The sequence below is a fragment of the Euwallacea fornicatus genome, chromosome 4, assembly GCF_040115645.1.
Source record: "Euwallacea fornicatus isolate EFF26 chromosome 4, ASM4011564v1, whole genome shotgun sequence".
Taxonomy (NCBI): Eukaryota; Metazoa; Arthropoda; class Insecta; order Coleoptera; family Curculionidae; genus Euwallacea; species Euwallacea fornicatus.
This window is the reverse complement of record NC_089544.1, coordinates 1,173,698-1,188,891: the sequence shown is the minus strand read 5'-3', so window position 1 is coordinate 1,188,891 and position 15,194 is coordinate 1,173,698. Positions and strand designations below refer to the sequence as shown.

Genomic DNA, 15,194 nt, shown 5'->3' with positions numbered 1-15,194 from the left:
CATTTCTGTATATACGAGAACATTGTGGCAAAGCAATTTCTGTAATCCAATTTGAAGGAATTCTCAGTCTGGATATATTGAGGCTTCAAATCAAATTGGCGATAGCGAAGCTGTGTTGAAGCTGAATTTAACGCCGACTAATTTTAGCAGTTTGCGGTATTTCAGAGGCTCTTAGCTGTACCGCGGTCGATGACTTCAAGATATTGTATTAGATTCCTTTGACTAATAGTTTTAGTTTCGAATCCGTCGAATATTCGAATCGATATCACGTGTTTTTACATATATGGTGTAAGATCATCCCATTCAGACTTTTTTGAGCCACCCTATATACCCCTGTGTTTTGTATTTTAGCTACTGTTCTACTTTTAACGGATTCCAAGTTACCTGTTACGTCTTAGAGTCTGGGACACCAGAATTACTATACAATACCTTTATCGCTGCTGTGCACAAGGAGTTTTAGTGAGTGCAAGCGAAACACAATTACACAATGAGTAAGTGCGAGGGAGACAGGCGACCCTCGTTGACTCGCAGATAGTACGTCTTAATTCGAGGACGGTTCATTACGCCGGACATGCTAAATAATGTTCATAGGGAATTCTACTCAGTTCAGCACAAAGCGATGGTCTGTTTGAGCATGTGCTTATTCGCCTCTTTGGGAAAAGATAAATTTTCTTGTAGCTGCGGTTTTTAGTCTCAATAATTTTAATCTATTACAAAACGAAATGTGTGCAGGTAATTTGCGTCCTTCGAAATCACATAGAACTGCATCAGTCCTCGGATTGGGACGTGCTGCTTGCCAGTCAATGACGGTAGTCTGTCTTCGTCGCAGTTATCAATCGCCTGATTACCTTTTCCTCGCATTCATTAAAACTCTACGGGCAAAGCAGCAAAAAGGTGCTGTAAATAGATCCCATATGAGTTCATTACTTGCAACAAAACGGGGCCCACACGAAAAAAAAATTCTTTCATACACTATCGCCGTTCCATTCGCAGTTTGCTAAACAAAAAGCATGCTCACTCAACGATTTCCACAAAGAAACACATTATTGTACTGAAGTCCCGTTGAAAAGTATCTAACAAAAGATACAGGCTGAAATCGGCACTTTGGGATAACAAGTTCTGAAAGAGCTGCTCAAGTATTAACGCGAGTGGGCCTTTACGGTCCTTTAACAATAAAAGGGCGCGTCTTCCGATAAGGCTAAGTTATTTTGTTACCTAAAGTTTCGTTCCTAGATGTACCTTTATTAAAGTTCGCAGTTTATATTAGTTAAACTTCCTTAACGGGAGGAAATAGGTCGAAAATGTCTTATTTATAGATGGAACATTCAAACAGTGTTCGTGCTGAAACAACTTAAATCATTCACAGTTTTAAATGAAAAAATGCGCAAGATTAAATATAAGATTCAAAGCTTTAGGCTTATTTATAAAATTTATAATATACTGATTGTTCGTTATAACCGAACTGGATTATAACGAACACGAGATCAGAGATTTTGTTCACCACAGCCGGGCGTTCACTATATGCGCTTCTAATTAATATATGTATGTATCTATACATATATGTATGTAATATGTTCCCCTTGGCTGCCGCTGGCAGCGTCCACTTGAAGGGTGGTTGATTAGAAGTATGAACGAAACCTAGACAGATACACGTAAATTTTATACAAGGCGAAATGGGCATGGACGGATTTGTACATTTCACAAGTTGTAACAAGCAATACTAATGAAATGCAGCTAATGCAATCCAAAATCGTGCAAAATCAACTACGATTCAATACATTGAGATTCTCCGGCGTCGAGGTAATCCCGAGAAAAAAATACCTTAAAACTAATCTAATAAATTCTCCAGGATGGTCTTTTTAATAGACATTTCTTTGTTGTAACCCAATCGGATCTGCAAAGAAAATCCTCGAAAAGCGTTCGCTAAAACTGATGGTTCGTTATATCCGAACAAGAGTCATAATTAAATAGGCGCTTTGTACATTCCCGACATTTAACTTGTTTAAGGCGACCGTTCGTTATACCCCAAGTTAGCTATAACCGAATTTGAATGATACTGAGCAGAACAACCTTCTTGTATAAGCTGAAAACGTTGTCTCAAGGCGAGAGGACGGTCCTCCAAAACTGGAGATACCTTATTTTGAATAAAGTTGTTCACCCGCCTTTTTACACTTCCCCAAATCACTTTTGTCGATGGTTCAACTTGTGCAAGACATTTAGCGGAAAATTCATACTGAATGTAATATTTTCTCATTAAAAAAGGATTTTCTATGCTTCAAGTATAGCAGTTTTTCACCCCATTCGTAACACTGATCGAAAGTGCAAAAACAAGCTCATTTACCATTATTTCCCGGTTGTTGTAATTTCTTCCACAGCATACAATATGGCGATCTTCCAGTCTCTTAAAGTAATTTGGTTTCTTCTTAAGGTTAACTGACATTTTTTTTGTTATGATATGAAGAAATATTATCTCCCACATGGTACATAGTAAAAAGTAAATATTTAAATTAGACTTTATACTTTTAAGTTACAAATAACGCAATATTAACGATCTTCTGGCTAAACTCAAATCAAACCAAATATTTTGAGGTTATAATCGACCGAGCGAAAGAGACATCTGGGAGAAGGACCCCAACATTATCAACCCGTCTCTCTCGGTGTGTCACATACATTCCGTCCTTATCGGACATTCGTCTGGACTTTGCGAACTCTGTCTAACCTACGGCGGTGACACATTGACCGACTTCCTTCAGAGCTATCTCTTTATTAAAGAGGTCATCCCCTTTAGCGCGCGCTTAACACTTCGCAGTGGAATGTTTGGAATGTCGATGTGACATAATATTTGGAGACGCCATGTGTTTGCCGTTTATGTGTATTCACCTTGAACCGACCTTCGCGGTGGATTATTGAAAGAACCCGGATATTTCGATATTAATAAGTTCCTGCAGCCTAATTTAGCTTTTGGCCTAATTTTGTTCAGCTGTTTAACTTAAAATAAAAATAAATGTAAAAAAAAGAAATTATAAAAACTATCGAAAATGTCTTTCTTGCAAGATGCAGGACTACTTTTTGCCTCATAGACCGAGGGAATTTTTACTGTTCTAAAAGTATTGCGAATCGTGATTTTAATAATTTTTGATAAAATGTTTCTAACGGCTTTAGATAGTTGATAATTGAGCCGGATGATTATTTTTTCCTTGTTTCTACGTTCTTAATTTGCAGCAGTAGAAACTTTCGCGAATTCTATAAATGGAGTGAACGATACGGGAATAGAATCGAACCTGGTTATTCGATTATGAAGAACACGAGGGGACCAAAGAGTTCGTTCGCTATAGCCAGGCGTGCATTCTATCCGATTCTAGTTCACATTTAGATATGTAATGCGACCGTGGGGAATTATACGGGAATTAAGGTACAACGTTTTTGTTCAACTTCTCAATGGTACAAGAGCAAGACAACACTGGGCACTAACTATCGGTTTCTGAAGACGAATCGGCGTGACTCCTGTAGGGAATCTGACTCTTTCAAGGGGTTCCAAATTAATTATATGCTACTGCCCGTCGTTAAGGGTAGTTTGTAGATTATGCCTGAACTTAGAACTTAACCCCAGCAAATTAGATTAGAATGAATTTACTGTACCGAACAAAGAGATAGTATCTAAATGCGGCAAATAGCTTAACTGTTCTGAGATGTGTCTAAATGCTCAAAAGAAATACAGTAAGATAATACGGGAGGTACATTACAGATATGTATATATATATACATACAAAGCATTATGTTCGCCTTAAAAATTCTTATTTGTTGAAAATTATTTTCTTTCGAAACTTGCGCCAGTTAAGAAGAAAAAAAGGTAAAAAGAAGAAATGTTTTATTATTTGCACCTATGTAACCTACCTTACCATACCATACCATACAACCTGTGTAATACCGAGGTAGTAAATCATATACACATATTATCTCTCTTGTTCTGCAGTCAGTCAGTTTATTTTGCACGTGGTTTCTAACGAGAGAATGTCTTCCAATACAGCCATATACAGTGGCACAAAAAAGTCTCCGTACGGTTAGTTATCACACAAACTTATGGAGTTTTAGAGGCAACACAAATAGTTTATCAACAAAATATATAACAATCTACAACAAGGAACATTCCTTAGTCCATTAACAATGATAATCAAGAAGTTAGTCAAAGAAATTCCAATTTTAGACGAACTTTTCTTAATATTGGACATATTCTTGCACAAAAAAGTCTCCGTACGATTCAAAGATGTACGCAATAAACTTTTTTGTTGCTAAGGAACGCCGATAAATAAAAATTCCTATGTGGTTAGCTTCGCAATAATATGTATCAGTTACTAAAAACATCTCAAAGAGTACATCATGAATTCAAAAAATCGTGAAATTGATGCCGATTTGAGGCAGTTAATCATTAAATTGTATTGTGAGGGCCATTCAATGGCTAAAGTAGCAAACATGGTAAAGAGATCTAAGTCAACGGTACAATATACAATTGAGCGCTATGGAAAACATGGTATGGTAAAAACAAGACCAAGAACTGGACGCCCAAAGACTCTGAAAGCGCAAGAGGAACGATATATTGTGCGTCACATTAAGAAAAATCCAAAAGTAACCGCCACGCAAATCAATAAAAATTTAAAAAAAGACTTAAACCTAAATTGTAGTGACGAAACGGTTCGAAATGTTCTAAGATGCAACGGTTATAAAGCCAGATCCATCCGCAAAAAGCCCTTTATTTCGAAAGCGAACAGGCTAAAACGGTTGAAATATACTAAAGAGCATTTAAATAAGGACCAGGACTTCTGGAACAACATAATTTTTAGCGACGAGAGCAAATTTAACATTCATGGATTGAATAGCAAAGGAAAAGTGTGGAGAAAACCGAATACTGAGTTTGAAATTAAAAATTTATCTGCAACGGTCAAACATGGAGGCGGAAGCGTTATGGTTTGGGGTTGCATGGCGGCAGCAGGAATAGGCAATCTGTGTTTTGTTGACGAAATAATGGACAGTAAAGCGTATGTGAACATTTTAAAAACAAATCTTAAAGCTAGTGCGGAAAAGTTGGGCCTTAGTAGATCTTTTATTTTTATGCAAGACAATGATCCAAAACATACCTCGCGTCTAGCAAAAGAATGGCTGTTATATAACGTTAAGAGTATTCTAAATCACCCACCCCAATCGCCTGATCTAAATCCGATTGAGCATCTGTGGGAACACTTGGAGCAAAAAATAAGATCATATACAATTACTAATAAAAATGAGTTAAAAGAAGCATTATTAAAAGAATGGTCCAAAATACCGCCTAATGTAACATCAAATTTAGTTAATTCTATGAATCGACGATTACATGCAGTGTTAAAGTCTAAAGGAAACCCCACAAAATATTAAACATTTATTGTTCCAATAATTCAATTAAATTTAGTTAATATTAGTTTAGTCATATGAAATCGTACGGAGACTTTTTTGTGCAAGAATATGTCCAATATTAAGAAAAGTTCGTCTAAAATTGGAATTTCTTTGACTAACTTCTTGATTATCATTGTTAATGGACTAAGGAATGTTCCTTGTTGTAGATTGTTATATATTTTGTTGATAAACTATTTGTGTTGCCTCTAAAACTCCATAAGTTTGTGTGATAACTAACCGTACGGAGACTTTTTTGTGCCACTGTATGTTGTCGAAAATCGATTGTGAGCAAATCATTACCCATTTTGACAATGAAACGTCTCATTCGTCATCTTGATGTACGAGTTCCTTTTGTCGTTCAACGTACAAAATCGCTCAAAATCGACTACGATCCAATACACGGGGCTTCACCGGCGTCGAGATGATCCCAGGAAAAAATTACCTTGAATTAACCTAATAAATTCTTCAGGATGGTGTTTTTAATAGACATTAGTTCGTTACAATCAATCGGTCCTGCAAATTGTTCCTCGAAATGGGTTCGTAAAAACCGGTCGTTCGTTACAAACGCGTTCCTTACTTTCGAACAAGAGTAACATGTAATTAAACGGACACTCTGGACATTACTGATATTTAGTCTGTTCGAGGCGACCGTCCGCTATAACCAAGTTTGAGTGTACTATTTAAAAGTAATATTTCAATATGAAGAACATTAATCACCTTAATGGACAATGAATTTGCATGACGTTGCGACTAAGATCATACAATGAAATATTTTCCAAATGGAAATTATTAAACGGAAACCAGATACCAACGAAACCCATAAATAAATGATCCATTAAATCAAGTCGGAAATTTGGGGTAAATAATTCAGTACCCGTTATCTTAGAACACACCGTTCAATTCGAGTTATTGCCTGCAATTTGTGGCCTAATGCCTTTCTTTTATGTGCGTGTCCGTCTCAGCGAGCTGGCATTAATACTTATTCATCAATTCGTGAGTGTTATAAATTTATGAATCACCATTCCCTCCGTTGTAGAAGCAGGAGTGTCTCCTTGAACAACAGTCTCCAATCTAAACGATACGAAATGTTTGCTCGCAGGTTAGTTCGGGTGGAAATAAAACAGGATGCCGTTTATTTTTCTTCAATCCCCTCCCGAGGAGATTGAGTATTTCCATTTAGTTTTAAAGGTTGTCAAAGGCTCCGGCATGGGGAAATTGAAATTATGCAGCAGGTGCTGTAAATTGTTTGCACGTTGCAAACGGCAAATATTTTAACAGTAACTCTAGTGTCACGTCGAGGAAATCTCCTAAAATTACGTGTCTGTTAAATACTGACATTTTGACAGCTCGGAAAAGCCCATCCTCGGGATACAGCTAATGGTAAGGCTCGGTTAACTCATTCCGTTTAGGCTGCGGACAACTTCCAAGCACAGTAAAATCTAATTTCAGTCGGATGGCGTTACGCAACCCAACAATTTGTAATCCGTTAATAATAGACAATAGACTTTGATGTGCATTTTCCCTTAGACAGAGAGCATTCATCAAACGCCCAAACCACCTTCATCTCCTACAAATAACAATCCAGAGTGTCGGGTCATATATTAAGAAGGACGAACTACTGTCATGCCGGATTAGTAGCTCTTCCTGTAGTCATTTGTTTCCCCTGTATAGAATCGCATGGAGCTATTTATTACGGGGTTACGGAAATACAGAGGCTTATTATTTCGAATCTTATTAAATAGTTAGGTAAACTACCTTCGGGTTTGCAAAGGTCTCCCGAAATGTCACGTGGAAATTATTTAGTGTCCCTATTTGGTCCATTGAAATTGGAGCTCTTTGGGCTTACGTCGGGGGGCTGTAATGTCGAGTGCAATAGTCGGTTGACGCGCCATTGATGCAGTTGAGCAAAACGTCTTTTAACAGTTCCTGAGATTTGAAAATGGGACTTTCTTCCGGATGAGTCGGCTAAAGCGGAGAAATGAGATCTCGAGCAACTGATGTACTTCTCTTCTTAGTTTGATAGCACTTTTTTAATTATATTCGTAACGCGAGCTTTCCACTGTTCCCTCACACATTGTGTCAGTGTAAAATTACGATAATTCCAGCAGATTTAAACGGATCAAGATTCGAATTGACTCAAGCTGTGCCAGCCGTGTGTGCAGTATTAATACTCGAAATAAAAAGAAACGATTCGTTTAACTGCGACTGACTGGTCATTTATAGCTCATATAACTCAGTTATCACGCAAATACAAAACCAGCAATTTAAACTGAACATAAATGAGTTAAAACGATGGAACTAACCAGAGGGCGGAAATTAATTATCCTTCAAAAGCTGATGCAAATGTCCAATATAACCTCAATTATTTCCTATCACACTGCCATTCAATTCTGTCCGTTGAATATCAAGAGTTGGTGGGTCATTAAAGGGCCAAAAGCAAACTTTACGTTAAACGCGTACGAGTTAGTTTTTTACACGTTTCCGTGATTCTTTGTGTCGCATCGAGCAGATATTTCTCATGATATCATCATCTAAAATAAGTCTGAGTTTAATTCATAGGAACTGTCGGCCTGCAAGCGACCCACCTCCCCTCACTCTGCACAATGCTTTAATCACTCATATTTTCTTATTTCTGTTTCGTATCTGTTTAGCTTTTAAGCCGTAATGAAGTCAATTACTCAAGAGATTTAGCAATAACAAATTTTCCCCAATCTATAATTCGTTATCTTTCATTTTGGAGCTGAGGGCGATTAAAGACTCGGAATTAATGATAGAAATTTTCGGTGTAATCCTCGCTGGAACTAAAAATGGGCCTTTCACGCTCGATAAACTTCGAATGCGGCCTGTGACAAAAAGTCGTAAATTCTTGGACGTTCCGCAAAATGATAATTTTGTCGCGGTAACTGAGTAAAAACTAATAAATTAAATTTAGACCGCCACTTTTAGAAATTAATTAATTTTTAATGGGCTATTTCGCGGTTGTGCCTTTATCAAGAGCGAGAAGAACGTTATCAAGTTTTGGGGAGAATGGAGGATGAAATAGTTTAATGGACCACCATGGAAAAGAAAAATTTAGTCTAGCGATGAGGTTTTTATTAACTCGTAATTAAAAACTTTGTATTAGGTTATTTACAGCATAAAAGCGATCTTAACTAAAAGAAGTTAATAAGTTAAATTCGAGAAGGTGTTATCGATATATGTGAAGAAGCCATCGGATATATCGATAGCTTCTTGACAACCGTAGAATGAATGTGCGCACTCAGCTTTGGAACTGAATCATTTTTAAAAAACAATTCTTTTCCCACTTTTCCTTGGCTAATGTCGCTTTTCCAGTCTTGAATAGTAATTAAGTGCATTATAACACTCGGGTGGGACAAAAAAAACGAAGCTTAACTACGTTAATCCCGAATTTAAAGGGTTAATATTTTAATTATGGCCATAGGCTCTGGAAGTTCCTTCCACATACGACCCTCGTCAGACATCGCATTTTAATATCTAAAAGCCTGAAAGTAAGTATGAAACGGAGGCCATTTGCACGGTAATAAAGCAGCAAAAAATTCATTAAAACCCTACACCTACTTAGTTTGCATTCGTTCAGTTCTATTGTCTGGAACAGACCTTTGCATCGTCTACTGAAGGAAGACTAATCTCCAAAATCTTAAAATAAGTGAGGCAAATACTTCACATTTAGGTTATCCCGATCTTAAAAAGACGACGCCGCCACCGTTCTAGTTTCCATTCTCTCAGATAACATTACAACTTAATGAGATTCTTTATTTCTGGATAAGATTTCCAGATATCCGGAAAGGATTTCTGAAAGGCGCTTTAATTGAAACTTACGCTTTATAGCACTTTTTTTCTCAGTTTGTTTTACTTTTTTCCTTTTCCCTAGATAAGGTAAATATATAATGAAAATTGAAACCACAACGACCTTCTAGGAGGTTTTTAGTCAGGAAAAATCTTTTGTACGTACGTGCAGCCACAACTTTACCTCCTAAAGTAGGTACCCGATGACAGTTTTAAAACTAGAAATAGCTATATTCGGAGAATAAACAACAGTATATATATATACATTTTTAAATATTTTAACGGTGTTTCGAGAAATTAATGGAAGAGGGAGCTTTGAAATTCTTTTCGTCTGCTGCTCGCAAGTCCCAGCGAGCCTGGCCTAAGGTCGACCTTGACTTGACACAATTCAAGGGGAAATAATGATTTAAGTTACGACATACAAGTCGCATTGGAATATGTTTCAACGATCGACGTACTTCAATATTTAATATTATTAGTATGTGACTACGGTCGTACAAGAAACATTATAAGTATCACGAACAGTCAGGATTTTACTGATCTCAGGTAAATTGGAAGCTAAGCGCAGCGGAACTTTGTTCTTGAGGAGCAAACTTGCCGATTACTCTTGATATTTTCACAAACTATTCGGTGGCACGATTAATAACTGACTCTTGCACGATGATACGCATTTGTGTTGCCTCGGATACAACGAACCATCCTGTATAAACGTTCCCCATAATGCGTTTTTTTTTTTAATCCTAAAGCAGATTAAAAACAAAATAACCAATTATTTGATATTTACATCCCCAGATGTGATAATTAAAATCGAAATCAATTTGACTTTCCTAAAGCGAATTGAACGCGGTTGCCAGTGCCGAATTTAATGTTATTAACTCGGCCTATTGTTTTATCTCAAATTTACGTCGAGCAATACAAAACCCCTGCGATAACCATCGGCAGCTCGGCAAACTGCGGATTTCGTGTTAGCTTTTGTCACTATTTTTTTTTGCAAAACCCCAAAGTGAAACCAGTTACAGAAAGCCGGCGTCCATTTCGAAATACGTGACATCAGAATTTAGTTTGGCGTCGACGCATCGTCGGCGTGCGAGAGAAGGTGACCAAGTCCGAAATTTTACATTTTTTAGCTTGCAACGCCCACGCAGCTCAAATTCAATATTACTCGTCAGGAAAAAGTGGACAATTATAAAAATTCCATAAAAATCCACATAATTTCAAATTCCACACTGACCAAGCCCTTTTTGTAAAAATACGCGTAAAAAATGGTAATTTTCCCCTGTGAGCATCTTTGTCTGCATCGGACTTGAGTGACTTCATCGCCCTGAAAGAACTTAGTACATGTACTCCACGAAACACGACTCGAGATTAAGGGGGAGAAGAAGTAGAATGGTCGAAAATCAAGCAATTAAGACATTTTAGGGACTTTAAGTTATCGGTTTTGCTGTAGTTTATTTCGTTAAGTTATTTGCACTTTCATCCCTTAAGTTACGCCCATGTACCTCGATACTTATTCCAAGAACACCATCTGGGTGCTAGACCACGATGCCCGTCAGGCCACAACCAAGGGTGCTTTATGGCTGGGAAATATGCTACTAGTCACGAGAAGCTTTCTCAGTTGCGACTATTGCCGCGATTTGCAGTTCGGTGGGCCTGCGCAGTATTCCCAGAAAAGCGACCGGTATGGATATTCGCTAGATGGCCGCATCCGCCGCGGCCATAGCCCGTAGGGGCTCTTGGTGGTGGTGCGCCCCTGGTTGGAATTCCTCGGGTTTAGTACTTAATGGATAATTGAAGTAGTTTTACTCTCTTTTCTCTTCTCTTCGTCTTGCAGCGGTGTCGGATATGTGATCAAAATCATAGTTCCTAACCCGCCCAACTAAGCAATCTCCCTCTTCATACCCAGACCAACAAATTCTGTCGTTATTGAAATAAGTGGAAGTTTTTTTTTAGTATAAACTCAGTGCTTCATTCTTAAAACTTGTACATTTTTACTTGTTAACAGAGTCGTACACGTACAGCTTATTTGTGACGACATTAAAGAAAGAGAGCGATGAAGAGGTCTTTCCAGTCTTAAGTATAAAAAACACTGGGCACTAACCATGGGCGTACCCTGACTACAATGCAATTAAAAACTGTTTAGCGTAGCATAAAGCAGTTATCATGCAGGATTTCATTCTTTATAAAAGGTTCCCACTCTAGACGCAAACACGACTCTCTTAAAATCATAAGGAATACCGCTAGGAAAATTCCTGCCGACAAGGCACCTTATGCTTAATCTTCAGAGCAGCGTTGTGATTCCATCCTGCACGATAACGCTAACCATGGGCGTAACGCAGGGAACACATCACCCTGGCCTACCTCATGACAGATTAAAAATAATAATGATAATAATAAAATTGTTATTAAATCCTAAACAAATACAGTGATGAAGATTAAGAATTTGAAACTAGTTAATAGTGTTTATTTTAAGTACACTCAGTGACATTAGAAGTGTTACACCCAGTAGAAATAATTTTTTGGAATGAATGTTTCAGCAACAAAATGACCGCATAGAAATCAGACCATGATGCCACTATCAACATTTCATCTTCAACAGCTTTTGCAAAACAAAGTTTCATTTCTTAGTTTTTTGTGAAGACAACGGTTCGTGCCACCCGCTCGGTGCAGACATTTTTAGTTTTCACGTTTCTGTCCACTTGTCCAAAGTGCCCAGGGTCCGAACACATCAACAATATCACCATCTTAGCGATTTCGACAGGGGTAAAATTGTTGCCTATCGATGTGTGGGCAGAAGAAGGTAGAGGAACACGTAGAAGACCAACTGGTCGACCGAGGCGTACCACGGAGCGTCAAGATCGACGCTGCAGACAACCAGCTCTGCGAGACCGCTTTGCCTCTACGCGCCAGCTTGGTGACCAATGGTCTGGAGAAGAAGGCGGACCTGTTAGTATGCGAACTCTATATCTTCGCATTTCAACTTTTGGACTTTTATCATACCCTCCTCGATTGGTGCTACCTTTAACAGCAGCCGTCATCAACGTTTGGACTGGTGCAGAGAACGGCAGCATTGGGAGGCAGAATGGCATAATGTCGTATTCAGCGACGAATCGCGGTTCTGTTTAGGCATCCATGGTGGCCGTAGACTGCTCTCTATAGAGTCGTTTTGTTGCCGAAACATTAATTCCAGAAAATTATTCCTACGGGGTGTAACACTTCTAATGTCACTGAGTGCGTAATGTTATGTAATTTTGAATGTATACTCTAGAAAATATATTATTCAAAAAAATCATCATGAACTAATCTGATGTACATTAATAGATTTTGTAGTTATAAGGTTTATTAAACTATTAACAGTTAAAAATAACTATCGGTGGACTTGCTCACGTTTTCTTGTGTACGGGCGGTATAAACAACACATACTTACGCCAGAATTTCCAGAAAGCCCGAAGCCTTTGATCAATAGAGGAAATAGCTAAAAGGCCGTTTTGTGCAAGTTTAAGCTGGTTCTTATGACTTTCCATTCTTATTACACTATAATAATTAATTCAGAGTTTTTCTGTGAGTTTTATACTGGGTGCTAACAAATAATAGACGTTTGAAAGGAAAGCATGGATTTGCAGTCACACCGCGTCAGAATCGTTTTTTGGACGTAGTCATTCTCTCCAGTGCCAAATGGTCGTGTGAAAGTATCCTATTTACTCTATCACCGTGAGAGCTGTACCAGCTTATATCAGGAACTAAAGTTACGAAATCCTTCTAAGATGAAAAAAGTTTAAGTTTTATTAGCTCTTTTATTTATACAGGGTGCAACAGATTACAAATTCGTTCTGAAATTCTCTTTCTCAAATTGCCTTCTAAACCATAAGGCAAGATTTATCCACTCGTGCATTTAGGAGCGCGAACTGCGAGCCCTGTTCCTATTGGTCAGTTTCAAATTAAGTTTGCTGCTATCCCTGGAAACTCGCTTTCGTCAGATTTAAGATATTGCGAATCCTCAAACAAATCGAAATTAGCTAAATGTTTTGCGATTTTCCTTGCAAATTTCTGTTATGCATCAACCGGCCCAGTATGAAGAATGATAAATTTATTTGCTGTAACATGGTGCAAGTAGTGTGTTATTTCCTCACAAAAATACACTAGAAAATCGTGCGACAAAGTGCGCAAAAGCCACGTTTGGGTTGAGCGCGAGGTGCTCCCATTTCTCCTGGCCCAGTAATAAACACCAGGTTCTATCATTGTTCACGTTGAATATTGCATCCACATTGGCAATGCCATTTCATTAAATTTAATTACTGTTCAGTTGTTCTCTTCAAAGTAAAACTACTTTGAGATTCAATTAAAACTTCAAGGTGATATCAGGCCAAAGTAGCTGACTAGCAATGAAGAGTTAATGAGATTTACTTCGAAGCTTTAGTGGAGTGTCCACTAACAAAAGATAAATTTTAAATTATCAATTTTAATCATTACATTTCCACCCGGTAAATAACTATTACATGTAATGTAAGAAAATCTCCCTGCTGCCTATAAATAATTCTATTGATGTGGGAAATGGTTCATACTTTGCCAGGCCTCCATGTCACCTATTTTCCCAATGTATGGATTTCATGGAAGTGCCTTTTGAGTTCAGCTCAATAAGTTATTCCGATTGTCCCCTACCGTGCAACTCACTCCACGACCATTACTGTAACACCTCCATTTATATTGCTTACCGGTCTAATCCCTTCGGGCTACACCTTTTCCTAATATTAAGGGAAGAAAAGTTTTGACGTAGAAAAAAATGTTTAATCCGGATAATCGGCAGGGACAAACTCGTGAAATGTTTGGCGATATTTTAGAAGCTTTTATGGAACGGATTACCAAGGGGATGTCGGAAAAATTAACTATAATGTGACGTGTCGGCTGGGTGAAAATTGATGGGCGCTAATTTACATTTGGTACTAAAAAAGAGAGAATATTGGCGGGTTAAAATTAATTCGGAAGGATTGGAGGTGTCAATGTATCCGAAGTGTGTTGCTTTGTGCGCTCGGATAATGATTTATGTAGATAATTGACTTTTTCCTTCGTAATTTGAACCTTCAGGCGGGCGGCAGTTCGGAAGGTGACAGGGAATTTCCTCTCTCTTTGATATTTTTGAGGCCAATCTAAATTAGATGGCTCAAGGAATGGGGAGCAAATGACGTTTCTCCCTCTATTAAATATATTTTTGCTGTAAGTACGTTCTGTACGATTCGGACGGATTGTCCTCCTTTTTCGTCCGTTTGCCTCTTTTATTTTTTTTTGCGAACAACCTTATAAATGAGAAAACACAGTGACCACCGCACTCGGAAAATAGTTTAATATTTCAATTTAAATCTAGAGATTATCCCATGGGCCTCGAGATTGAAAGAACCTTACGCGCACCAAAGAGCGGGTAGAACTTTGGAGACCGAATACAATTCCAAGGATGCAACGAATTCATCATTGAAACGTCTCAATAACGATGCATATCTAATAGCTGAAAAGATGGCGACGAGTCACTTCAGCAAAAACTTCTCCGAAACTGAAACGTTTGCTCTTTCAAAAGGCTTAAATTGCGCTGTTACTCTTAAACGTCTTCTTAAGTTTCACTTCATTCAGATTATAAAAGAAATCGCGCAGACCTGACCACATAAACACCGACAAAAGCTTAGAAATTAAGCCAAACGCGATTTTAGGCGAACCTTTCGACACCAAGCGAAATTTAACTTCAATCGAACACCGACGTTCGATATTGTTAAAAATGTGGTACTGTCGAAAATGTGGTACTATTAAGTGCATGATCGAAAGGTGCCTTAAACGCCCGAGCCGGGGCTGCAGGAACGTCGCAATTGGCTGCGTTGGACGTTTTAAACTGGAAAGACGCAAGACTATGATTCTTCAATTAACGTAGGAGTATATAAATCGCACCTGCGCATGCGCGCATAATTTCCAATTATACCATTAAC

General features: G+C 38.1%; 1 protein-coding gene across 2 annotated transcripts in view; it reads right to left on the bottom strand.

Moving 5' to 3' along the window:
* LOC136338692 (potassium channel subfamily K member 18-like) overlaps window positions 1–15,194 on the bottom strand; it is an 84,855-nt gene that overhangs the window by 68,868 nt on the left and 793 nt on the right. The window contains exon 1 of one of the 2 annotated variants that reach the window (XM_066281330.1): window positions 2,342–2,579. The exons of the other annotated variant lie outside the window; for it this stretch is intronic. The gene's annotated coding sequence lies outside the window, so the exon portion shown is untranslated. Of the gene's footprint in view, window positions 1–2,341; window positions 2,580–15,194 lie in introns of those variants that run through there. 2 annotated transcript variants of the gene reach the window in all.